This window comes from Protopterus annectens, chromosome 4.part0 (genome assembly GCF_019279795.1).
Source record: "Protopterus annectens isolate FY-2018-M chromosome 4.part0, PAN1.0, whole genome shotgun sequence".
Taxonomy (NCBI): domain Eukaryota; kingdom Metazoa; phylum Chordata; order Ceratodontiformes; family Protopteridae; genus Protopterus; species Protopterus annectens.
In genome coordinates this window covers 1,175,451,714-1,175,479,494 of record NC_056733.1, presented here as the reverse complement: position 1 = coordinate 1,175,479,494, position 27,781 = coordinate 1,175,451,714, and positions in this window count along the sequence as shown.

Below are 27,781 nucleotides of genomic sequence, written 5' to 3'. Positions count from 1 at the left end.
GTATGTATACCTTGACACACTCAGTGCTACAGTATTGCAGTGCTGATCAAACTAAGCTTACCTGCACACTCTTCTGCCATGGAAACTGTGGCACTCATATCCACGATGTATGGTGTGATTGATTCCTAGGAGCTGTCGTGTGTGCTTAGGTTCAACAAGAGTTCCTCAGTGTGGTTGTTCTGCTGCAGGCCCTCCACCGATGATGACATGATCCCTGGGTATATCTGCTGCTCTTCTGTGTGCAGCATTGATCCTGTTCATTGCACGGTGTTGAACCTGCTCATATGTCCTTCTTTGATGACCTGTGGTATTCATGTCACGGACACGGTCAGCTCACAATGCTGCCCACTGTTCCCTGTTTTGCCTCCCCCTAGATAGTAATGGTTTATGGTGTTGCTGTAGGTCTTCCAGTATAATATCATTCTCTGCATCCATGAAAGGTGCACGGCATCTTGGATACATCTTTCCTGAAAGACAACAAAATGGGAACACATGTCAGGATCACATACATGGAAGTACAATATGTAGAGAAACAGCATGAACAGAATGGCTGACCATATCTACTGCTTGATCACACGTCATATTACATAGTGTGCAAACATACTAAGCATGTGGATACAACCAAAATACTAGTGATCATCAGCTATTCCTATGTGTGTCATGACATATACTGCTGTATGATCATAAACCCAAACTGGAGTCTATTGTAGCATGTCCCCTAGGGGCAACTCCCCAATAATATATCAAAACAACAGTGCCAAACAAATAGCAGTGTGCTATTACAACCACTATAAAGTCACAGTCCCATGAGGCCAGTGTGCCACATTGACAAAAAACATTCCACCCTTGATGTATTGTACGCCCACTGTAGGAGTAACAAATCTGGAGATCAATGGCATGTCATTATCACAGTTCTAAGAAAGGCTTAATGCTGTAATCCCTGTTCCCTGTAAGTATATTCACACGTCTGCATCCTGTTGTAAACCAAAAGGTAACATATATACCTGATGGAGTGCAAAACTCCTCTGTTGATATCTGGTGATATTTAAGTTTTTGCAAATGTATGTTCTGTGTGAGGAAAGTCTCCTACAGAATGGTTGCAAATAAACAGCTGTACAGCATGTCATTTTAACATGCTTCTCATCAGCAGGTGATTGCCTCTTAACCAATTTGTGGTTCTGAAATGCTAATTACAGCCAACACAGCTAATTTGCACTAACATCAGACAATGGCATGCAACCACTGTACAAGATAAAAGGCCTTCATGTAAATTAGAAGCCCTTTCTGATATGTTGTGCTGGACATTACTGGGGTGAGGAGACTATGTCATCACAGAGAGTAGGTATGTAGCAGCTACTTTTATACAGAGATGTGTGTGCTGCAATCTGCAGCTGCTTGTTAGGAACATGTATACTGGCATTCCTTGTTATAAGCAGGGGCTTCATATATGTGTATGTCAGTTGTGCAGCTGTGCTAATCTGCACTGTGAATATGAAAGGATTACATGCTGCACTCTGATATTAGTGGGCCTCATTTGCTTTGCCTGAGTTAAAATCCTCTGTGAATGCATACCGATGCATGACCTGACATATTATGCACTTTTAGTTTTGCTATTGGGATATGTGAAGTGTGTTCCTATCTGCAGGCCTGTCACTTCCATCAGTGAAAAGCACACATTTCATTTGAAATGCATTGTGTGGATAAAGAGTGCATGACTCAGTCATTAATTGATGGCTTCACAATAATGTAATTTAAATGCTACACACCACTAAATTTGAACCCAGGACTGTATGTGGCAAAATATACTGTTTGTAAGACATTTAACAGATGGAGCTAGTGAATCACTGTTACAGAAGCTGTATTTGCAAGATATAAGTGCACACATATAGGCTGTGACATACTTTTGTACCATCCATCATTATGGGCATGGCTTTATATGGATGTATTTCTGCACCAGGGTCCAGTTGAACATGTATTTTGCCATTAATGCCTTAGCAGGTGTATTTATAACTGTTGCTGATAAAAGATCACATTTACCTGTTATTAGAGACCTCACTTACATCCATTATTCTTTCTTTGGCTTACTAGTGGTGTACTCTTACACCAGACTGCAAGGTATACTCCCACTTTTTCCATTAATGTTCAAGCAAGTTTGCTCAATGCGGCACAATGTGCAGGTCTGCTTAAACACACTAAATGACTTTAACTTGCAATTACTATGTTTTGCTTTAACCACCTGTTTTAATTAACAGCTGTGAGGTGTGGCAGGTTAATGCAGTGGTCTGCAGCTGAGATTGTCTTGGGTTTGAAATAGGGGACAGGTGTTTACTTTGTATGTGTTTATTATCATTTAGAACACATATATCAATATAGCTCTGTTTAGCTGAGCTTAGAAATGCTGCCCTATGCAGTGTGTCACACAACGTTGCACAAAAAATATATAAAGAAAAGAAAAGAAAAATGGGGAGATAGGAAATTGGTGAAATGAGGTGCAAGCATGGGGAAAAACATAGTGAAAGGCAGGTAGGTATGAGCAGGAAGGGTGTAGAAAAGGACCATAGCTATCCATTTCTTGTACAACAGCTGTGCACTTTGACAGAATTTGTACATGAATTTGGACTTTCACCCCCAGAGAGAGAGGTGAGGATAACATAAATGCATTGTCAAGCCAAGTGGACCAAAGTACATGTGTACCAGTGGACACGCATGTGAAATGGAGAGCTATGTATGGGATGACATTTTTTTTTGGGACCAGTGTCCATTTTTTTTTAAGGTGAGATTGGAATGTTGGGGAACAGACATAGATGCATATGGGGGAAGTAAGTTGGGTAGGTGAGGAAGCTTTTGTAGCCAGACAAGACAGCAGACAAGAGTGTTGTGTGACACAAGAGGTGGGTGAGCACCTTGGATGGGGAGGGTATTGTGGAAATGCAGTTCCATTTGCCTATAGAAAGTACCAGTGTGACTGATGTCCCCACCCATGGGACTGTCAGTACTGGTCCATCACTGCCCCAGGGGTGGCAGTGGTGGAGGCTGGGCTGCGGGTGAACCTGGCAGGTGTTGTCCAAACCCATTGTACACAATCCCGTGCATCAAAATTGGCAGTTCATCATGGGTGACAGCTTTCCCTCCACCACCACTCCCAGAGAGGGGGGCCTGTCCCTGACCCATGGGGAGGAACTACTTGACACCGGAGAAACTGCAAGGGCAGCAGAGGTGTCACCACCGGTCCAGGTCCTAGACATGCTGGGGCCTGGTACCACAGCTGGAGGAGGCAAGGTAGGCAGATCATTAGGAATGACCTACCTTGATGCATTGTATTAAATTAGTTATAACAATATGTGCAGGTTAGTAATAACCAAACCAATGTTAGTATTAACATAACGGAACATAATATTGATTAATCCAAATACATATAAAGGTATATTTTGTGGAACACACAACAACAAGTAATGTAACAGTAAGTATGTTAATAGCAAGCTAGTATGAAATAACCCATAAGACCAACAAAACAGTTAGTTTAACAAAATATATTAATATGAAATCATAATAATAAATAACAACAATAATAAATTAAAGTTTAACAAAATATAGTTAGTTTAACAAAATATATTAACATTAAATCATAATAATAAATAACAATAATTAATTAAAGAAGATAAGGGGTGGGGAGAGAGAAAAACATACCATTAGTGACATTGCAGATGATATCCTAAAAAGACTGATAATATGTTACTCTACAGGTGTGTAGTGTCAGTTATGAGTACAGTGACTACAATTCTTCTATAGCTGATGTAGCACGTACATACCTCTCAAGCTGTTAGCATGAGACAGTACGGGTCAAGCAGTTACAAATGCAGGTACAAAACTACACAGAACAGTTTCACATAATGTGCACATAGATAACTACCAAGCTGTTCTGTAAATGGATTTGAAAATACATTGCATTCCAGGTAATCATTTATCTGATAATCATGGACCAGACTGATTAGACGGTTGTAATTACATTACGAAAGATTATGACAGTTGAGATGTATTCTTGTGTACATTAAGTAGACTAGACAGCCATCATACCTTAATTGGCAGGCATGGGAGTAGAACACAGAAGCTGTGACTGCAGGGTACATCTGCAAATAATGTAACAGTTGACTGCAGCAACGTAGAACAGACATGCAATGAATACAGCCCTACTGCAAATATTAAGGCAGATATATTTAGGAAAACACATTGCTGTTTAACACTTTATTGGTATTGGTGTTCATTATCTCTGAAGTTTATGCATGATATCTGCCCATAAAGTGGGCTACCTCACCCATATACCTTTTGTTCCTGGAATGGAAGGAAAATTGGATGATGTGACTGAAATTGGTCTGGAGACAGCCTTGAACCATACTATGACTTATGGAATACATTTCTCAGGCCATTACTTTTGCATTCTACAGCTATTACAGTTTTACAGTTGACTGCAGTGAGATTAGAACAGACATGCAATGAATATGGCCCTACTGCAAATATTAAAACAGGTTTATTTAGGAAACCACAATGCTGCTTAACACTTTATTGGTATTAGTGTTAATTATCTCTGAAGTCTACACACAATATCTACCTATAAAGTGGAGTTAACTCACCCATATACTTGTGGTTCCTGGAGTGGGAGGAAAAGAAAGCATTATGTGACTGAAATTGAACTGGAGAAAGCCTTGAACCATACTTTGAGCTGTGCAACACATTTTTCAGGCCATTACGCAGATAAAAGCTGCACTCTCTAAAGCCAAAAACACAGCATCCATGGGACCGGACAACATCCCAGGCTGCGTTTTACACGAACTTCAGAATGAACTGGCTCCCCACTTAAGCACCATGTTAAATAATAGCTTCACATCAGGCTTTGTGTCCACTGAATGGTGCACAGTAACAGTTATCCCACTCCACAAAGGGGGAGCCACCACTGATCTCGGGAACTATCGACCTATTAGCCTGATAAGCCTGCTCTGCAAGGCTATGCAACGTATCATCATGGAACTCATAAACAAAGACATTGGTAACCTCCAAACTCTGGATCCCACCCAGTTCGGGTTTGTGAAAGGTAGATCATGCCTCCTGAACCTGATTGACTTCTTTAAGGCAGTCACCAAAGCCATAGATGAGGGTAAGGTGTTTCACACAGCCTATCTTGACCTCTCCGAGGCTTCCGACACCATCCCCCATTCTGGAATTATAGCTAAACTCACTAAACCTGGTATAAATCTCTACATCACAAGATGGGTTGCCAACTGGCTCACTGACAGAACCCATGCTGTAAAAGTTGCAGACTCCAAATCTGACCTCAAAGCAGTGACAAGTGAAGTACCACAGGGTTCCATCCTGGGACCTCTCCTGTTTGGTATCTGCTTCTCTGAAGTACAGGCTAACACAGAAGGCCTCTGGCTAATGAAGTTCACAGATGACTGCAAACTAGGAGCCATAGTCAAGTCCCCAAATGATGTGGACATCCTACAGAAGGGTCTCGCTGAGACAGAAGCCTGGTGTCAGAGCCATGGCCTCAAGCTCAATGCCAAAAAGTGCAGTGTCATCCCCTTTGGTAAAAACTTTGTACCCATGAACTACCACATAGGCAGCAATCTACTTAACGTAACACCGAATGTGTGATAAGAGACCTTGGGACCCAGGTGGACAGTAGTCTCTCCTTTGATAGTCACATCACTACAGTAGTCAGAAAGTCCTTCTAAGTGGCACACCTCATCATAAAAGGGTTCTCATCCAGGAAAAAAGAGGTCATTGTTCCCCTCTACTCGACACTCATTAGACACATTATAGAGTACAACGCCCTTTTGGAATGTACCTCACAAGACATCTGCAGCAGCTGATGAGGCCACAGAAGTACATCACAAAGAGGATTACTGGTCTCAAACAAATACGCTGCACTGACCACCTCAAAAAACTCCAGCTTTACTCTGTAGCATATCGCCTACTCCGTGGTGATCTCTGACTAACATATAAAGCTATGTCAAACCCAGAGGTGTTGGACATGCTACACCTAAAGAAATCCCAATCCCTCTGAACTACATGCTCTAGGGACCTAAACCTTGTCACCACAATAAACAGGACGTGCTGGAGGGATAGATTCCTGTCCCAGAGACTTCCCACACTCTGGAACAGGCTACCCATCTATATCAAGCAAAGTTCTTTTGCACTCTTCAAGAAAAATCTTGATGAGTGGATGGGAAATAGGAAATACACCCCGGGGATTACTTCTGTGTCTCTGCTTGACAGTGGCACAGGAAAATAATTTTCTTGGGTGGCGTAAGCCAGGAAACCTTTTTGGCAAGGCTTACATAGGCCCTTGGGCTGATAGCCTAGTATCTACCTATGAACCTATTACCTTTGCATTCTACAGCTACTACACTTTTACAGTTGACTGCAGTGACATTAGAACAGACATGCAGTGAATACAGCCCTACTGCAAACATTAAGACAGATTTATTACAGTTTTACAGTTGACTGTAGCAACCTTACCATAGACATGCAATGCATACATCTCTACTACAGTTAAGTTATGACATCACAATCCTGCTTTGCATCTTTTTCCTTACTGTTATTGGAATTGTTTATTGTTTATTGCACTACAGTTTTTATTGTTAATTTATTGCACTATAGTTCTAATTGGCCATTTATTGCACTACAGTTTTTAATGTTTATTCTTTATTGCACTACAGTTTTTTATTGTTTATTCTTTATTGAAGCACCATTTTTAATGTTTATTCTTTATTGCACTGCAGTTACCATAATATATCTGTACTTACCACACTCACAGCACAGTCTGGCAATGCACCTGGTGTGGGACTGCATGTTGTGAGTCCTGTCAGCTGCAGCTGTTGGGAGAGAAGCACACCATTATGCATATCAGTTTTGCACATATTCAGCTTGCATTTTAGTAAAATAGTGGAATAAATACTTACATATCACTGGGTCATGTCCAGCCCTGTCCTCTTAGACCAAGGTGTCCAATGTTCCCCTTTTTCTATGCTTCAGCTCATCATAGTGGTGACGACATTACTCAGCAGTGCAGGGGTTACCAGTAGCAATAGTAAGTTCACTAGCCAACCAATTCCAGGCCTTAGCCTTACATTCTGAACCCTGATAACCACCCTGCAACAGCCTAGGTTCATAATTGCATATCAGGATCCCAACAAAAACCCAGTACTCCTGCATACCCAATCACTGCACCCAAAAGCTAGAAAGACTCCAACAAATGGTGCAGAATTTCCAACTATTGGCCTTAATATAGGCTGTTTTTCAGCCTTTAGACACTATTTAGCAACATTCAATAAAGTGCCTCATTGTTTAGCATCACGCAAACCAGCTAAGTGGAGCTGAGCATCATGAAAACTTGCAAAACTGTAGTTTTAGCGAAACTTAGCAATGCGCAAACAGTATTAGCCATTCATCATGTTTAAGCAGTGCTCAGCCCCGCACAGTTCTTCCAAATGTAAAAGTTTTGTTTTTAACCCACCACTGTCTGAATCATTGGCAACTAGACTGGCTTGAATTCCAAAACCAATGGATAATCTCCCAACTCACGATTGCCCACAAGATATTTTACCAACTCAACACTACCCCTATACTCTCCAATCTCCTCATCCCCTATAAAAATCTGAATTCCCTACGTTCTTCTAGCAAACTCCTCGCTAGCATAACAAAGTCTAACAACATGGCTGGTGACTCTCTGTTTACTAACACAGAGGGAAAAAACTGGAATCTGCTACCCAATGAACTAACTCTAATCACATCCTTGCCTCCCTTTAAACAAAAACTCAAAAAACACCTTAAAATTAACTGGCTATGCCCCTGTAGTAACCCCGACTAACCACCCTCTCCCACTACTGTATTTCTTTCCTATTTCTTACAAACTTCCAAACATTTTAATTCTTTTGCTTGTAAGCAAAGCTGGCGCTGTTTAAACTCTAATCAACATACTGCTGAAATATTTTCTACTTGATGTGAAAAATTCCTTATGAATCTTACTGTGCTACATTATTTTTGTTGCTTTTTCAAGTGTAAATATTATTTACTGTTGCTTTTTCAAGTGTAAATACTTTTAGTATGTTATAATTTACTTGTATTTTTTTATCAATCCTTTCTTTCACCATGTAATGACATTTTAAATTTTTCTATCTTGTTGGAGCTTTTCTCCCCGGGCCTCTACTGAAAATAGAAATATATCCAGCTAGACTAGCCTTGTTAGCAAATGTAAAATAAAAATAAAATAAAATAAAAAAAATTAAATTTAAATTAAAGCAAATTTACATTACATTAAACAAATGGCATGTCTATTACGGACACAAACCTAGGACCTACAAAGCTTTAGGCCATAACTCTACCTATTTAGCTACTTGGATAGTAGGTAAACTAGTATGAATTCACATATACTACTAAGCTACCTTTTACCATTGCTAAGCATCATACCGCACCATGCAAATGAGCTTAAATAGAACCAGAAATAAATAATTAATCACATCTGGTTTCTGTTTTTAGATGTCTGGAAGGTGTCAGCTGTGTATGTGTAACCACAGCTTGGTATTGCTGCACTCCACACCACACCTTGCAGATGGACATAAAAAATAATAAAAAAAAAAACAGGTATGATAATTATTTACATCTGGTTTCTATTTTTATATGTCTGCCAGGTGTCAGCTGTCTATATGCAAGCACAGTTTGGCATTGCTGTGCTCCACTCCACACCACACAAATGGATGTTAAATAATAATATATATATATATATATATATATATATATATATATATATAATTTAAAAATGTAAAACACAAACTATTAATTCACATCACATTTCAACAGTAGCACTGAACATTACCATGTACATAATATCTGACCAACATCTATATTTGTACCTACATGGATTCAATATCCCTGTTACAATGCTCTCCCTCAGCAGTGCACCATGATTAATATGCATGGTATGCTACCGAGGGTGAACCATGACCATTTACATGGGCACATTCTGTGCAGGCTCCCCACAGAGCCTACATGGATTTTATTGAATCCTGGGGATTGTATTTTTAATGACCATGTCCAATGTATTGGATCACAAAGCTGTGCAGTTAGGAAGTTTTCCCTTATTTGCATTGCTGTGCAGTCCTGGAGCTCATATATTAAGAGGTACTGGGGTTTGGGGCACAGGGAGCTTGTCCCCCACAGAAAGCATTGTATTTGTGTATAATTTAGTACTTCATCTGGCTGGGGCTTGATGATGATTTATTTAGAATTAAATGAGTTCTGACCAACTGTATGTATTCATTATTTTGATATACACTCAGCTGGGTATAGTGTATTCACATGACTGTGACTGGATATGCATATTATATATAATAGGAAAATACTATAAAAACATTTTTTGATGATATTGATTGCATATTTGCAACATTGTTTTCTAGCCTACTGCATTTGAGCACTTCCAAGAAAAATAAAAATGACTAAATTAAAAAGACATGCTTTGTCCAAGACTGTCTGTCTGTCTGTCTGTCTGTCTGACACACCTAAATGCAACATAATATAAAACCAGTGTTAATGTCTAAAATTTAAGTTGCTGTATTTCAGGATGAAGCCAAAAGTTTGGAGTAGTACATAACATCAGCATTTGTCAAGATGCATGAGTTTCTTTGGGAGAAGGAGTGCCAGCTGATCCAACAGCTTAAGAGTCAGAAAAAATTCTGGGAAATATGGAGGAAATGTTAAGAAAGGTTGAGGAGATGCAGAATGATGTTCAGAGAGAGAGATATTTGAGATTCAGTCAGAAATGCAGCAGGAAGATGTTAATCTTTCTCTGACAGTAAGAGATATTCATAGTTGTATTTTTTGTACATAATTCATTAAAGAAATTACTAGGCACTACACTGTCTTGTTCACGTTGAGGATTTACCTCAGATTACAGTAGAAATGTGTCATCCTATTACTAGTGAGACAGCACAATGTTAGTTCTGAATATCCAGCACTGAGCCATAAGATCCCAATTCATATCCATAAACCTCTGACTCCGTCACTGGGAACACCAGTATAAATGTCTTACACATTCATAGTCATATTTACAGGTATGCACAAGTCAAAACACACAAATATATGATCCTACAAAGTATATGTAATAAATGTCATCTAATGACATGCTATTAAGAGAATTGGGTTATAGACTAGAAAGAGCCATTGTTGGATGCAAAAAAAATTAACTTTTTAACAACAGCTTAAAAGCATGAATGAGGAGCAGGACACTGCCAGTCTATCACTCTGAAACTGCCACCCCTCCTAAGAGACCTTTTAGTTCATGCTGTAGATTTGCAGCTATAGCATGCACTGTGAACTATTGCTACAATGTGCTTTTTTTTGCGACAGGCCTGTGTATCATACTGTGTTGACCCATCTCACAGAGGGAGGCATACACACAGACTGACCTGTAGCTACAATGCTCTTACATTACAACAGGTCTATGTACCACACTATGTTGGCTCATCTCACAAAGTGAAATTAACAGTGATTGAAATTTAATTGCCATGATGATACATCACAACTCTATGTACAGGGCTGGACAGGTGAAATGGTGCCTTAGGCACTACATACTGTTTCAACACACACACATGCACAAACATCATTCACTTACTTCTTTCTTCTTTTCTCAATTTTGCCTTACTCTTTACTATTTTCAAGTAAATATGACTCTCTATATGACCTGAAGTGCATTTTAAAGTGTTTTTTTTTTTTTTTGCAGACAGCCTTTATTTCCATTAATGGCTTGAACAAGAATTATAATTAGGGAAAGAAATTCAGTGCTGTTCAACTTTCCTTGAACTTGTATCCTTTTAATACACCTTACCTGGCCAAGATAGTACAGTAATAACCATCTAGGAAATAACTCATTTAAGCCAGGACCCCCAAAATCCATAGGGTTATACATGCTCTAAGGTGCATTTTACTCCATTTCAGTCTCACTTTTTTCTTTCAAGGAAGACATAAGTTGTGCCCAAGGATAAATGTTCAAAGCTGACAAAGTAGAAGCTTACAATAAACTACCAGCATTACACAGATCCTATGTGTGAATACTGCCTTCATAACCCCCCTCTCTAAAAAGGCAATCACTGTCTGTGAATCCCTCTAGTGTAAGATCGGGATGAAAGCAAAGGTTCAAATGGCCACAGTCATGTTCTTCAAGTGACTGCTGTCATACATATTCACAGCGTGCTTGCTTATTCTTTACCCTTACCCCTAAGGCAGGCACCTGTATACCTGCCTGATGTATGATTGTGAGGAAAGTGGGAAAAATAATGATTACAGTAGTGTATTCCACTTTGTTGCTCCTAGACAGTACATTGCTCCAACACAAGCTATAGATACTGTCTTTGCACACCTCTGAAGTTTTTGAGAAAAATAAAAGAAACAATGGCTACATTGTCCCAACATAAGCTATAATGACATCCTCCACACAACCACATAACAGGCCTCCTTAAAACAGTACGCAGATTACATCAAACTCATTTCCACATCTGACAATGTGGCACACCTTGAAAAAAAATCACTCATGAAGCTTTAACAGAATTGAAACATGGCTTTGTAACTCACAACTCATGCTCAACACTAACAAAAAACAAGCTACTACTTTTTTTCTCAAATCCCTGTCTCATGAATAAGCAAAATTTAAAGTCCTCTCTCTTGATAATACAGCCACTGAAGTTGCTTGTCATTGCAAATTATTAGGGGTGACAATGGATAATAATCTTAAAATTGACCTGCATATACAAATTTGTATAAGTAACTAAGGATGCCTTATAGAGCCAAAAACTTTCTCAGCAATGCAACTAAAGCTTCAGTAGCCTCTACTTCTTTCCTCCCTATGCTTATTTATGGCACTCCCATCCTTACTAACCTTCACAAAACTGAAAACTTGAACAATGCTATAACAAAATTGATAGTTTTGCAACAAATACTACTTTCAGAACCAACCACTGTATAGCACTCTTCTTCTTCTCTTTCGGCTGTTCCCGTTAGGGGTCACCATAGTGGATCATCTGTTTCCATTTCTTCCTGCCCTCTGCATCTTGCTCTGTCACACCAACCACCTGCATGTTCTCTCTCACCGCATCCATAAACCTTATCTTAGGCCTTCCTCTTTTCCTCTTACCGGGCAGCTTTATCCTTAGCATCCTTTTCCCAATATACCCAGCATCTCTCCTCAGCACATGTTCAAACCAATGCAATCTTGCCTCTCTGGCTTTGTCTCCAAACTGTCCAACCTGGGCTGACCCTCTAATATACTTATTCCTAATTCTGTCCATCCTTGTCACACCTAGTGTAAATCTTAACATCTTTAACTCTGCCACTTCCAGCTCTAACTCCTGCCTTTTTGTCAATGCCACTGTCTCTAACCCATACAACATAGCTGGTCTCATTACCCTCTTGTAGACCTTCCCTTTCACTCTTATTGGTACCAGTCTGTCACAAAACCACTCCTGACACTCTTCTCCACCCATTCCACCCTGCCTGTACTCTCTTCTTCCCCTCTCTTCCACACTCACCATTACTCTGAACTGTTGATCCCAAGTACTTAAACTCATCCAACTTTGCCAACTCTACTCCCTGTATCCTCACCATTTCTCTATCCTCCCTCTCATTCACACACATATTCTGTCTTAGTCCTGCTGGCCTTCATTCCTCTCCTCTCTGGAGCATATCTCCACCTCTCCAGGATCTCCTCAACCTGGTCCCTACTCTCCCTACAGATCACAATGTCATCTGCAAACATCATAGTCCATGGGGCCTCCTGTCTGATCTTGTCTGCCAACCTGTCCATCACCATTGCAAATAAGAAAGGGCTCAGAGCTGATCCTTGATGTAATCCCACCACCACCTTAATTGGATCTGTCACTCCCACTGCAGACATCACCACTGTCACACTACCCTTGTACATATCCTGTACCACTCTTACATACTTCTCTGCCACTCCTGACTTCCTCATACAATACCACAACTCCTCTCTAGGCACCCTACTATGCTTTCTCCAAGTCCACAAAGACACAATGCAACTCCTTCTGACCTTCCCTATATTTCTCCATCAACAGTCTCAGAGCAAACATCGCATCTGTAGTGCTCCTTCCCGGCATGAAACCATATGATCGCTAATCATCACCTCCCTTCTTAACCTAGCTTCCATTACTCTTTCCCATAACTTCAAGCTATGACTGATCGGTTTTATCCCTCTGTAGTTACTACAACTCTGCACATCACCCTTATTCTTAAAAATAGGTACCAAAACACTTTTTCTCTATTCCTGAGGCATTCTTTCACTTTCCAAGATTTCATTAAACAATCTGGTTAAGAACTCCACTGCCATTTCTCCTAAGCACCGCTATGCTTCCACTGGTATGTCATCTTTACCAGCAGCCTTTCCATTCTTCATCCTCTTCATAGCTGTCCATACTTCCTCCTTGCTAATTTAGAAGTACCCCATCAACTAACATACCCACAACTTCTTACTACCTATAAAATGAACCAGAATCCATCTGTTTGTCCATGACTAAATAACATTTTATACAACTATGCTCCTAGTCAGTCATTACGATCCAATGACCAAAATTCCTGCCTGACCACAAACCTATCAAATATGCTGGGTACTGTCTGTACTTGTACCATGTTGCTATGACCTGGAACTAATTACCTGTATCCATCAGGTCAATACCCTCCCTCCCTTCCTTCATAACCATTCTGAAAGGCTTCTTAGCAAAAAGCTTGCTCAAAATCTGAAAAAACTATATCCCTAAATGTGAACAAGTATCTATTCATACCTTACATCTCTTTGCTCTCCCTTCTTCACTCAGTTCCTTACTTTTATCAATTTTTCTTCCCTGCCTTTTTCTCTAAATATACCATAAGCCTTCTTTTTTCTCACTTTGCATTGCAATCCCTGTTTGTATTTTACTGTTACCTTTAATTTCTCCATAAATGGGCTAATATTTCTTTAACTTTTACATCATTATAATATAGCTTGTATCTATTCTTAACCAATGTTTTTATATTATGTATAATTTGGTATAATTATTTTTAAAGACTGTAAAATGATTCTTACAATGTTTTGTAATACTTAGGAGGTTTTCCTTCTGGGGCTCCACTGAAAATGGACTCCTACCCAGTCAGACTTTCTTGGTAATAAAATGTCAATAATTAAATACATAAATAAATAAATGACCTCCTATGCACAACTATAAGGCTTGATTGTGATGAAAATTAAAGTAGCAATGACCATACCAATGACCATACCCTCCTCAGCTCATCACATAGCCGACAGCTACTTTCTGTGCACACCTCTGTACAGGGCTGGCTTTAGAATGGGTGGAGGTAAGGTCATTGTCAAAATCCATTTATGCAATCTAGAGTGTGGGGGACCACCACATCCATAGAAGCTGTATGTGTCTGAATGTTCTGTGATGTATTTTATAGTTTACTGTCATATCGCCAAAGACCAGGATATTGACAACCAGAATCCTGAGGTAAACATACTCAAAAACCCTACAGTGTTAAAACCCACAAGGCTGAAAACCACTGGAGACTGAAACTCCCTCCCTCTGCAGATCCAGGAAGGATTGTTAAGATAGGTCCTGCTAGAGAAGCATGTCTGGGATTTCAGTAGTGAGGACTTCAAATTTTAGTCTTTGGTGTATTTGTCTCTGGATTCTGATTGGTGATATTCTGGGCTTTAGTAATGTGGCAGTTAACTGTACTTTCTGCCTTACTTTTGAAATACAATTACTTGCTGACTGAATTGTTTTTGCAGAAGAGTTATATATGTGCCTTGTGCACAGATAAAAATCAATGATATTTTTTGCAGACATACACAGACACACATAGACAAATGCACACATGCACACACAAAAACATGCACACACACACCACAGGTTTCCCTTCATGGAAACTGCAAGGAATCCATTTCACCTGCTGCATGTTTTTAAGGTGCATGGTTAATTAGAGTACATGTGTAGATATACACACAGACAGGGCATGCAGACCGTACTAATAAAAAAAATAAATAAAAACATAACCATGAACTCAGCCAGAGCAAAGCACTGTGAAAATGCAATTCCACTAACTACTGCCCACTGGTAATGGAGAGTTGCTTTCATACACATTCCTGCCAAAATACCATAGATAGTCACCTATCGTATGTAAGATCTATGTTTATGACGGTGAGTGAATTAAATATTGCCAGCTTGTTACGCTTATACTGCAACACACACACACACACACACACACACACACACACACACACACACACACACACACACACACGCATGCACACGCGCGCACACATAGACACATACTCACACACACACACACACACACACACACACACACACACACACACACACACACACACACACACACACATACACACACTCACACACACACACACACACATACACATACCACACACACTACACACACCACACACACACACACACACACACACACACACACACGCACACACACACTCGCGCACACACGCACTCACACTCCCACACACACGCGTGCACACACACACGCACATGCACACACACATACTCACACACACACACGCACATACGCCCAAATGCACGTACGTATGCACACACACACACACACACACACACACACACACACACACACACACACACACACACACACACACGCACACACACGCACACACACGCACACACGCACGCGCACACGCACACACGCATGCACACTCGCACACACACACGCGCACACACATGCATGCACACACACACGCACACACACATGCGCGCACGCATGCACACACGCACGCACACTCGCAGGCACACACACGCGCACACACATGCACACGCACACACATGCACACACACGCGCGCACATAGACACATACGCGCGCACACACACATAAAACACACACGCACGCACACATGCACACACACATGCACACACACACACACACACACACACATGCACACACATGCACACAGGCACACAAACACATGTACACATAGACACACACACACACACACACACACACACACACACACACACACACACACACACACACACACACACACACACACACACACACAAAGCATAATCAACACTAGTTTTACACTGATTTCAGCAAACAGCAATACATTGTGCAACATTAGTACTACCACACCAGATAAGCGACTGTTGTTTAGCAGTTAGCAAGCAACAGCCAGGTAAGTCACTGTTATTTACTTCATTGAGGGGTAATGTATACCTGTCTCAGTCCCTGATTTTGGCTCATAATTTTGTTGTGTTCCTTGTAAAACATCTGATTTGCTGGTAAATTATACAGGACAGACAGTCAATAAATCCAGACACCAGGGTTTTGTACTTCTTATTGTCTAAAAAGTGCATTTTGATGCAAAACATGTTACTCTGTTAACTTTTTTAAGTTAATTTGAGCAATATTTGAAACCCTTTCTCGCATAAAGAACATAATCAGAAAATTAATAATCTTTTTTCTCTCCTTACTTTTCCCCAACAAGTAACATGCTATTGCAGAGCTCCCACAAAATAAAGGAGGATTAGCAGGACCCCCTACACTGCAGCCACAGGAACTGCAGGTGACTAAAGCTGGCTACGATTTTAGTTTTAGAAGAAGGAGTGCCGATCAACAGGATTTAATTAAGTCATGGGAAAACATTTCATGAAATTGTTAAGCCTGTTACTTGGCAAAACAAAATTTTAAATGAGATATAAATAAGAGTTATTATTGCTCACTGGTTTATTAAGTATACAAGATTGTTGTACTAGCTTTTGTTATTTTGACAAATATAAATAATATCAATATAAGAAAACTTGCAGTGTTTAGGGGCCTCCAGTAACAGCAAGGAATTGTGGTTATGAAAGGTGGTGCAAATGAAATTTGTTAAACCTAAATAAATAAAATAAAATAAATATATAATTAAAACAGCCAAAATTGCATGCGATCACATGTTACATTGTAACAAATCAGCAAATAGAAACCACACACACTAAGTGTTACGACTAAAGGCATGAAAAAGCACCTGTGGAAGTAGCAGCTATTTGCTAGCATATATATTTGTTCAGTTAAAGCAACCAGATATTCAGGGGTTCCTATCACATATTCAAACTTTTACAAGTTCGAACCTCATATGGTTGAGACCATAAGTTCGAATTTTGTAAAAGTTAGAGCGTTTGAATGGAAATCTCCATAAGTGAAGGTTTCCATTTTGTTCAATGTAGTGCGGTCTCGGAGTTCATATATTTAAGTAGCGGGAGATGTGTGTGTGGGGGGGGCTTGCCCACCTGCTTAAAACAGTTTATTTTGTTTTCTGTTGTTTTTTTCTGTATCCATAGTCGAAGTTTTGTAATTTCGAATATAATGGTTCGAACATTACGTGCTTGAAGTTATAAGACTTCGACTAGGTGATATAGACCCGATATTCAGAGCTAAAATTCATTAAACACTTGGTACTGTGTAGAGAATTCATGCACTTCTGAAGCAAAAAGACCCACTTCTCTGCAGCAATGTGTGACAAAATTTAAGTTAACTGTTAGTGAGTTTGTGAATGCTGAAGACATACAGAGACAGACTATGACATTGTTCCAAGTAGGTTTGCAAAAGAGTCTATAAAGTAGTGATACAGTTAGTCAGCATAATTGTTTGAGTAGTTTTGCGGCTAGTGCAGTACTGAGATAGTCCACTGTTAAATCTTTACATCATGAATGCTAGTGAATAGTGCACAACAATATGTTTTACTGGTGAAAAAACACTGCAGAAAGCACATATAATAAAACAATGTGATTACTGTTTCAGTACAAGTATAGAAGTGTAAGTCACAAGTTCAAAGCGTGTTACTCTGAATACAGATTGTATTTTGTAAATATATGCTGATCTGTTTGAATCATTAGGGAGTCTGTAGTCTGAGAAGCACGTAAAGATTTTATTTGAGTCATTAAGAGATGTTTCTCTCTAAGAAGAGTACCCATTGTGCTTAAGGAAAGAATAGAGCGAGAGCTGTCACATAGAGAAATAAAATTGGTTAGAATCAAACATAAAGAGTAAACAGAGTGGATAAATTGAATAATAAAAGTAGTAAAGCAGGGCAACATCATAATTATTTATGTGTTTATTGGGCAAGCCAGCAGGAAACAAATGCCTCTTTCAGGCACAACATGGGAGCACAGCTTGGTTAAGTAACTTGCTTATAATCAACATGTTTCGCAGATGAAAAATAAGGGATTCAAACCCAAGACAACAACAGAAAGTATATTAACCACTCATAACCTTAACTCTCTGAGCTAAACATCTAGGATGTATGACAATTCCCAAGACCTTAACATGTGAATGTGTCTATGCCAAATGTTGAGTCCTTTCACTGCTTTATGCAAATCAGGAAATTTCACAGATCAAATTGTATGAATCCATTTCCATACACTTGGGTCATTATAAATTCTTAAGATTATCTTTTGGGATGTTATCACCTCCCGAAATGTTTGAGAGCACAATTGCAACTGCAGCTGAAGGGTGGTCAGCATAACTGGTGATACCTTAGTCTTTGGTCTTACAAAACTAGACGTTTGTAAACTTGTTGGACATAAAGTTTGAACCTTAAAAGTGTTAAATTCCATACTTGTATGATTTCTCTGAAATACAAGGGTGATGTCTTTCTTTTAGAAAGTTTTTCTTAAACTTTTGAACACATTAAAACTGTATATGATCATCCAAAAAGAAACAGCAAACAAAGCCAGCTGTTTACAATAGAACATACATTAATTAGTCTAACAAAATATCAATTTCCCTTTAATGGAAAAGTATAAAAATAGTAAACAAATATATATTATTATAGAAATCTTAAATCAATACTTTTCGAATAAAACACAACTTTAACCATTTATTATAATAACACTTTTTATCTGTTCTCATTTTAATAGTTACTAACTTGACAAAGAGTGTTAGCGATATTTATAAATTCTTTAAATAAGCATCATATCTTGACTGAAAAGTGTCTACAGCCAGATACCAATAAGGTCAAAGTTATTGTGAGCATGCAGAAACTGACTGAGAAATCATCTCCTATGCTGTTCTTAGACATGGCAAATTATTTGGCTATGCTTTTTTTATTTTCTCAATTGTCAAATATCATAGTAGTACTAATAAAGCCACTGGAACATTGATGCAGTATTGTGTTGCCAGCAGTCCAAGAAAAGAGTAGCTGAAATGTATTCTTGCTACACTGGAAATTCTCAAGTACAACAATGTGATACTATTAACTACTTTGCAAGTAAACACTGGTCAAAAAGGTCTTGGTGCAATGTGTTACAATACAGTAGTCCTATAGCTTATTTAATTCCATAGATATTCCAAGATTAGTGAGTCTAAAGACCATTCTTGCCTTGCCATTACCTTCCCTCAGGCAATTGTTCCACAGTTTTGACCACATGCTACACATCAAGATTAATATCAGAGCTTTGGCCAACTAACATCTACCTGATATCAGCTGGACGTATAAGTGAATTTAAGTATACTTTTATCTGCTCTTTTGCATATAGTATTGAATTTAATTTATTTATTTGTGTTTTTCACTGAATATTAACTCAACTGAAGTTGTGGCTGTCTCTCTACAGAGTACTTTTTAGAATTTCTGTGTAGCCATTGATAGCAGTGGGGGTAGTTTCAGCTCATCACTAATATCCTATCTTGCCTTATATAAGTGGCACATTTTGAGTTATCTCTGCTTAATATCCGAGCTTTATTCGGCTAACATCTACCTGAAATCAGCTGGATGTATAAGTGAATTTAAGTACACTTTTATCTGCTCTTTTGCATATAGTATTGAATTTAATTTATTTATTTGTGTTTTTCACTGAATATTAACTCAACTGAAGTTGTGGCTGTCTCTCTACAGAGTACTTTTTAGAATTTCTGTGTAGCCATTGATAGCAGTGGGGGGGGGGTAGTTTCAGCTCATCACTAACATCCTGTCTTGCCTTTTATAAGTGGTACATTTAGAGTTATCTCTGCTTAATATCAGAGCTTTGGCCGGCTAACATCTACCTGAAATCAGCTGGATGTATAAGTTTATTTAAGTACACTTTTATCTGCTCTTTTGCATAAAGTATTGAATTTAATTTATTTATTTGTGTTTTTCACTGAATATTAACTGAACTGAAGTTGTGGCTGTCTCTTTACAGTTAGTTCCCCACACACCCTCCCTGTTCTTGTTTTGGTATTAATGTTGGTGGCATTGAAATTGCATGCCCCTCTTGTAGATTTGTAGTTGGATACTCCTTTTGGGCAAATCTCATTTTCTCACTCAACTGAGTGCAGTGAGATCATATTCTGATTTCACGCACTCCTGCTGTGTACAAAGAGAGAATTTGGGAAGGACAACCCCTGTAGTCTCTTAATCCTGCTCTGTTCCTTCCCTGAAAAAAAAAAAAAAAAAATTATATATATATATATATATATATATATATATATCTATATATCTATATATATATCTATATATATATATATCTATATATATATATATATATATATATATATATATATATATATATATATATATATATAATATATATATATATATCTTATTCATCTGCTATTACTGTAACTGTCTTAGTTGCTCTTCTGTGTTCTGTTACTTACTCTGCACTTATTACTGCTTGTTAGTAGCCTTCTAATTTACTGCCTTCTGCACTTGTTTTTTAGTTATTTGTTAATTTAATTGCATTTATTTGAATTGTGTTTGCTGTAGTGTTGCTACACACTCGGGTGTGGTGGCCTGCACTACAATTTGAATTGTATTTACTGCTGTTTTAGCTGCTTTTCTGTAACAAAAAAAAAGCTCTAAGCTTGTTTCCTGCCTTTCCTGTAACTAGTCAAGTCCAGATATAGACTTGCTGTATCCAGGACTGTTGGTAAGCTTCTGAGCCCCCCCCCCCCTCCAAGACTTTCTGTGTTGGAGGGAAGCCTTCTAGCTTATCAGTGAGAGTGGTAAGCACTAGGTAGCCTATCTACCATGGGAAGAGTGGGTTTTGGCCCTGAAATTGTAGTTCATTGGCCGTTTGAGCAGTTTTTCCATCTCTTTCTACTTTCTGGTTAAAAGCCCGTTTTGCGTTTGGTCCCTGCCTTTCTTATAACTAGTGTAATCCAGGTACAGATTTGCTGTATCCAGGACTGTTGGTAAGCTTCTGAGCCCCCCCAAGCCCTTCTGTGTTGGAGAGAAGCCTTCTAGATTATCAGTGGGAGTGGTAAGCACTAGGTAACCTATCTACCACAGGAGGAGTGGTTTCTGGCCCAGAAATGATAGTTTATTGGCCGTTTGGGAAGCTTTTCCATCTCTTTCAACCTTCTGATTTAAAAGTCTGTGTTTGTGCTTGTTTCCTGCCATTCCTGTTACTAGTCTAGCCCAGGTACAGATTTGCTGTATCCAGGACTCTTTGTAAGCTTCTGAGCCCCCCAAGCCTTTCTGTGTTGGAGGGAAGCCTTCTATCTTATCAGTGGGAGTGGTAAGCATCAGGTAGCCTATCTACTACAAGAGGAGTGGTCCCTGGCCCAGAAATTGTAGCTATTGGCTGTTTGAGCAGTTTTTTTTTCCATCTCTTTCAACTTTCTGGTTTGAAAGCCGCACTTGTGCCGGTTTCCTGCCTTTCCTATAACTAGCCTAGTCCAGTTACAGAGTTGCTTTATCCAGGATTGTTAGTAAGCTTCTGAACCCCCAGGCCTTTCTGTGTTGGAGGAAAGCCTTCTAGCTTATCAGTGGGAGTGGTAAGCACTAGGTAGCCTATCCTGCATGGCAAGAGTGAGTTTTGGCCCAGAACTTGTAGTTTATTTGGCCATTTGGGCAGTTTACCATCTCTTTCAACTTGCTGGTTTAAAAGCCTACGTTTGTACTTGTTCCCCACCTTTCCTGCAACTAGTCTAGTCCAGGTACAGATTTGCTGTATTCCAGGATTCTTTGTAAGCTTCTGAGCCCCCCAAGCCTTTCTGTGTTGGAGGGAAGCCTTCTAGCTTATCAGTGGGAGTGATAAGCATTAGGTAGCCTATCTACCACAAGAAGAGTGGTTCCTGGTCCAGAAATTGTAGCTATTGGCCATTTGGGCAGTTTTTTTCCATCTCTTTCAATGTTCTGGTTTAAAAGCCGTACTTGCGCTTGTTTCCCACCTTTCCTGTAATTAGCCTTGTCCAGATACAGAGTTGCTGTATCCAGGACTGTTGGTAAGCTTCTGAGCCCCACAAGCCTTTCTGTGTTGGAGGAAAGCTTTCTAGCTTATCAGTGGGAGTGGTAAGCACTAGGTAGCCTGTCTACCATGAGAGGAGAAGTTCTTGGCCCAGAAATTGTAGTTTATTGACCATTTGGACAGTTTGTCCATCTCTTTCAACTTTCTGACTTAAAAGATCTACTTTACATATTAATTGGCTTGTAGTGATGTGGGGTAGAGTGAATTCCTGTAGCTTATGTGCAGTGATCTCTAAAAGTGTTTTGTACTCTAAAAAAGCCACGCAGTGTATACTCAGAGTTCAGATCACAATTGTTTTATTTCTTTTGTTAGCTTAGTGCTAGGGTGAGCAGGCAGCATGTCAGCAGAAGAATATGGAAATCTGACAAAGAGCCAGCTGGCAGAGATGTGCCAGGCTAGGGGACTGGTTCATGGAAACCTGACTAAAGCAGACCTGATTGCAGCCTTGGTTACAGCTGCATCAGAAAACAGCAACCTGGAGGACAATCAGACTGACAGTGGAGATACAATATCCTCAGAGAATGGACAGCTCAACCTTTCTGCAGTGGACTTAAAAATCCAGCTGGAGCTAAAGACACTTGAGTTGGAGGTCAAGCATATGGAACTAGAAGCAGCCAAGAAAATGAGGAGTCTACAAGCTGAGGAAAATGAACGGCAGAGGAGGCATGAGAGGGAAATGCTGACTCTTCGCCAGAGTCGTGGAGGTAATGGGGAAGGGAGTAACTGGACCCCAGAAGCACAAAAGGTCAGTAAATTTCTTCCACAGTTTAAAGAGGAGGATAGTTTTGATAGCTTCATTCATATGTTTGAGTGGGTATGTAAACAGCATGAAGTTGACCAAGGGCTCTGGGTATGGTTCCTGACCTCCTTACTCCATGGTAAAGCTGTAACAACTTTAGCAAAAATGCATAACACTGACTCTTTTATTATACTGCTGTAAAAAGACATTTATTAGAATGTTTTAAGCTAACATCTGAAATGCATAGGAAAAAAATGTAAGCATAGACGCAAGGCAGATGAAAATGTATGTGAATATGTTGTTGAACTGAGCACTTATTTTCATAGCTGGGTGAGTGGATGTCAGGTCACCACCTTTGAAGGGCTGGCAGACCTTTTAGTAAGGGAACAAGCCCTTAGCACTTTGAGGACATGAGGATCTGATTAGCTGATAGACAATTTAGTACTTCAGAGAAGTTGGGGAAAAAGGGAGACCTATACCTAGCAAGCAGGGCAGCCCTGCACAGGAAAGGGACCCCCAGTACTGCTCATGGGTCTAAAGGAACCCATGGTGGGCAGCACAGACTGCCCTAACAGAATTTGCCAGTAGCAGGGGAAGCCACTAACCCAGGTACATGTCCAGGAGTTAGGGTGAAATGTTTTGAATGCAACCAGTGAGGCCATGTGGCATACAGTTGTCCATGGGGCAAGGTGGGGAATAAAAGGTGAAAGAGCGAGTAAGTGGGAAAGACAAATTGCCAACAGTGCATTGTCTTGAGACAACAGGGGTATGGAACTACTATCCTGCAGATGTCCTGAGAGGGAAGGATTTGGATGAGGTAATACTATGTACTTATGCATTTACATGCAGTAAGGCTAGGAGACAAGCATGTGGGTCTGGTAGCCTGGGGGAGACCCAGACAGACTGCATACTTGCAGCCAGGACTGGTGAGGTGGTTACTTCAGGAAGTGAGCTACACTGTAGCAGTGAGACTGAATGTGAGCCACAGCTGCTTGTGGGTACTGATGTTCATAGGTTCATAGGTAGGTACTAGGCTATTGGCTCTAGGGCCTATACAAGCCTAACCAAAAAGGTACCCTGGCTTTCGCCACACAAGAAAATTATTTTCCTGTGCCCCTATCAAGCAGAACCACAGAAGTGATCCCCGTGGTGAATTTCCTATTACCCATCCAATCATCAAGATTTTTCTTGAATAGTGTTAATAAGGAGCTCTGTTTGAGAAAGATAGGTAGTCTGTTCCAGAGTATGGGAAGTCTCTCGGACAGGAATCTATCCCTCCAGCAATTTCTGTTTATTGTGGTGACAAGGTTTAGGTCCCTAGAGCATGTAGCTCGGAGGGATTGGGATTTTTTAAACTGGAGCATGTCCAACAGCTCTGGGTTTGACATAGCTTTGTATGTTAGACAGAGATCACCTCTGAGTAGGCGATATGCGGTGGAGTAAAGCTGGAGTTTTTTGAGACAGTCTGCATAAAGCATCTGTTTGAGGCCAGTAATCCTCTTTGTGAGGTATTTTTGTGGCCTTTCCAGTTGTTGTAGATGTCTTGTGATGTACATACCAAATGGGGCATTGTACTCTATAATGGGTCTAATGAGTGATGAGTAGAGGGGAACAATGACCTCTTTTTTTCTGGATGAGAAAGCTTTTGTGATGAGGTGTGCCACATAGAAGGATTTCCTGACCACTGTGGTGATGCAATTATCAAAGGAGAGACTACTGTCCACTTGTGTCCCAAGGTCTCTTATCACACTTTCAGTGTTAAGTAGACTACCGCCTATGTGGTAGTTCATGGGAACAGAGTTTTTACCAAAAGGGATGACAATGCACTTTTTGGCATTGAGCTTGAGACCATGTCTTTGACACCAGGTATCTGTCTCAGGGAGGCCCTTTTGTAGGATGTCCATATCGTTAGAAGTTTCAATTATGGCTCCTAGTTTGCAGTCATCTGCAAATTTAGTTAGCCAAAGACCTTCTGTGTTAGCCTGTACTTCAGAGAAGTAGATACCAAACAGGAGAGGACCCAGGACTGAACCCTGTGGTACTCCACATGTCACTGGTCTGAAGTCTGATTTGGAGTCTGCTACTTTCATGGTGTGGGTTCTGTTAGTAAGCCAGTTGGTAACCCATCTTGTGACATATGGATTTATACCTAGTTTAGTGAGTTTATCTATAATTCCAGAGTGGGAGATGGTGTTGAATGACTTGGCGAGATCTAGATAGGCTGTGTGAACCACCTTACCCTCATCTATGGCTTTGGTGACTACTTCAAAGAAGTCTATCAGGTTTAGGAGACATGATCTGCCTTTTACAAACCCAGACTGTGTGGGGTCAAGAGTTTGGAGATCTCCAATGTCTTTGTTTATGAGTTCCATGATGATACATTCCATGGCCTTGCAGATGAGGCTCGTCAGGCTAATGGGGCGGAAGTTCCCGGGGTCTGTTGTGGCCCCCCCATTGTGGAGTGGGATAACTGTTGTGGTGCACCATTCAATGGGCACAAAGCCTGAGGCGAGGCTATGATTGAACATGGTACTTAGGTGGAGTGCCAGTTCATTCTGTAGTTCATATAGAAGGCAGCCTGGGATGTTGTCAGGTCCCATGGATGTTGTGTTCTTGGCTTTGGAGTGTGAAGTTTTTACCTGTGCAGCTGTGATTACAGGAACTTTGCATTCTTCAGGTATAAAGATTGGCCCTTTGGGGGGTAAGAGGGTGGGGGGTAAAGTTAGCACTGAACCTATCTGCCAGGATGTTGGCAATATCAGTTGGTTCTGTATATTTGGTGTCATTGTGCTGTAACTCAGAGCAGATCTGAGTGTTGCCATTGAGATTTTTGACATAGCTATAGAATGCTTTGTGGTTGTCTTTAGAATCAGTGGCAATTTTGTTTTCATAACTAGCTTTGGAGGATTTTATGAGAGATCTCAGCTTCTTACTGAGGCTAACCAGGGAGTTCCTCCAATCATGGGATTTTTCTCTTTTTTGCAACAGTTTCTTTCTTCTGTTGTAGAGTTTGTTTATGGCAGAAGACCACCAGATTGGCTTCCTTTTTTTGGAGGATAGCATCTTGCTTCTATTAGGGATAGCATGATCCATGCACTCGTGTAAATGCTTATAAAGTGCATTTGTGTAGGATTCAGCAGTCGTACCTCTATTGTCCATCTGCATGGGTGTCATGAATTGTGCCACTTCTGTCTTAAGAAGCATGAAGTTGGCTTTGTAGAAACTTTTTATGGTTGTTTTCCTAATGAGGGGTGGGAGAGGGATGTGGATGTCTAGGGTGATTAGCTTGTGGTCAGATCTGACCAACGAGGAGCTGACCTTTGGTGTGGAACACTGGTCACCCATGTTGGTGATGACCAGGTCTAGGATATTGCTGCCCCTGGTGGGGGTGTGGATAATTTGATCCAAAGCATTGGAATTGATGATTGCCAGAAAACATTGAGCAAAAGAGTTGATACATGAGTAGTTTTTCCAGTTAATGGTAGGGTAGTTGAAATCACCCATTATTAGAGTGTTGGGTTGTACCTTAATATTTTCCAGTGTATCAAGAAAAGACGAGTTGGAATCCTGGGGCATGGTGGTGGGTCTGTAGCAAGTTACAATCTGGATTGCAGTTTTGCCCAGAGTTAGTTGAACTTGGATAATCTCGGATGCATTATGCTGAGCAACTAGCTTGGAGGTGTGGATATCCATAATGAATATGGACACGCCTCCACCTTTAGTGTTTCGGTCCGGGTTTGGTGGCCAAAAGGTGTGGTATGAATTATAGCCTGGTAATGCAGGGGTGCTCTCTGGAGCTTTGAACCAGGTCTCTGTCACTGCACAAATGTCAGTGTTCTTCATTTTAAGCAGTGCCTTGAGTGAGAGCATTTTGAGGTTTAGACTTCTAGCATTGAGTAGCATTACCCTCAGATTTTGCTTGCTTGTACCTGTTACGGTGGTGAATTTGTCATTTGAACCTTGCCTAAAACAGGCACTATAGGGGTGGCAAGAGCTTTTGCCAGTATCCGGAATCCCAAGGGCGACAGGAGCAGGCCATCTCTGGCAAAGCAGCGTGGTCTGTCAGTCATGTCATCCCAGGCAGACAGATACTGGATTCCCTTAGAATGACACCAGAAGCTTAGCCGATTGTTAAAGTCAGTCATTTTGTCCTTGTACTGTGGTGTCATTCTGGGTGATGGCAGGATGCTACTCAGGGCTAGGGTCATACCAGCCTGGGCTACAAGATTGTAGAGCTCCTCCATGTCTCTTTTCATGTAGTCCAGGGAGATACATCTCAGGTCATTCACACCAACATGGACAATGACAGAGTCATATTTGTACTTGTTGTGGAGTGACCTGAGTGCATGCATTATGTGGCCGATCCTGGCACCTGACATGCAGCTGACAGTAACTTTTTCCTTGTTTAGCCTGGTGAGTGGAACATCAGTGTGCCTGACTATAGAGTCACCTATGACTAGAGTGTTGGGTACGTTATGCCTTATGGGCTGTAGTTGAGTGGCACACTGATTATGTGGGCTATGTGTCATTTGGGTTGTGTTAGAGGGTGGAGGTTGCTTGCATTTCTGCTTTGGAGGTCTCTGTTGTTTGGGCAGATTTGTACTGAGAGCCTCCGTGAATGTAGGTGTGTGTTTAGTGGTTCTGTGTGTGTGTTTTGGTGGTGTAGGTTTTGAGGGACTATGTGATGAGTGTGGTGTGGTGCAAGTGTTTGCCTTTTCCTCTTGACTGTCTAGGCCAGTCTTCAGTGAAGAG